This window comes from Arachis ipaensis, chromosome B01, assembly GCF_000816755.2.
Source record: "Arachis ipaensis cultivar K30076 chromosome B01, Araip1.1, whole genome shotgun sequence".
Lineage (NCBI taxonomy): Eukaryota > Viridiplantae > Streptophyta > Magnoliopsida > Fabales > Fabaceae > Arachis > Arachis ipaensis.
In genome coordinates this window covers 103,256,414-103,257,661 of record NC_029785.2, presented here as the reverse complement: position 1 = coordinate 103,257,661, position 1,248 = coordinate 103,256,414, and positions in this window count along the sequence as shown.

Sequence of the window (1,248 nt, the reverse complement as noted above, 5' to 3'; positions counted from 1 at the left end):
GTTGGTGTTGTTGGTGTTCAAAACTAATCCAAACCCAACAAAACCGACGGGCTGAATAAAAAAAAAAAATCGAAAGCTGAAATAACTGAAAATCGAAAAAATCGAAAATTTGAGTTTTTGCTTTTTTTTGTCAAATCGGTTCGATTTTCAATTCTAGCAGTAAAAATCTGAACCAAACCAACTCAAACCAGTACTATATAAACTATTCTATAAACTCTCAAGAATATCCCAATTACTAACCCTAACTAAGCAGGGACCGTGACTCTACATTCCACAACACTCATTCACTTTTCTGACTCTCCATTCCCCAACGCCGCACCCTAACCCTAAATCTCCTCCCAGAGAACGACGAGCCCAGACCCCAGAGGCACTCCCCTCCCTTGCGCAGTGCCGTCCGTCAATCACAAGTACAGCTTCGTTCGTCATCTTTGATTTGTGTTGTAAAATTTGTCTTTCACTTTCTTTGTCTCGTTTACATGTAAATTTATTGTTTCTCAATTCATAAAATCCACAAAAAAAACCTTATATAGTTTATGGTTTTGGTGTTTGAGGAAGAAAGAAACTGTCAATCAGGTAACTGCTTAAGCGTCCGGATTCGGTTGTTATTTTTTTCAACACCTAGTTATCAGAGGTAACACAATTTTTGTTTTTTTTTGTCACTTTCTTTTATGAATTTAATTTTGTGTGGTGTTTGTTTGCTGCTTTTGGTTTACAAAAGTTCTAGTTTTATGAACAACTCAATAATTACATCAATCTTTATTTTTAAATTTCGTATGTTTAAAATTATTTTGTGTATGTTATAATATGTGTACGTTCTTTTTAACCCAATCAATTAACCCCCTAATTTTAAACCTTTTGTTAATTCTAAAAGTGAATTGAAAGAGAAAAAACCTTTTTTCTCTCTTTTTCAAATATACATGGTCTCTCTGTCTTAGTATCTTACTGGTTAGAATGGGTGGTAAGTAGGGGTGTGCAAAAAAATGGTTTTACTGAACTGAATTGAAACTGAACTAAAACTACATGTTTTAAATAAACCAGTTTTTTCAAATAAAAAACTGAACTGAAACCATAGTTTTTATGAAAACCAACTTATTAAAAACCAGTTTTATGGTTCAGTTTAGTTTTAAACCAAATTAAAACTGGTTTTATTCAAACTCTAAGATTACTTTTTACATACTCTTTCTCTCTTTCTCTCCCTCTCTCTCTTTCCTCTTTTCCCCTCCTCTCTCCTCTTCTCTCTCTCTCTCT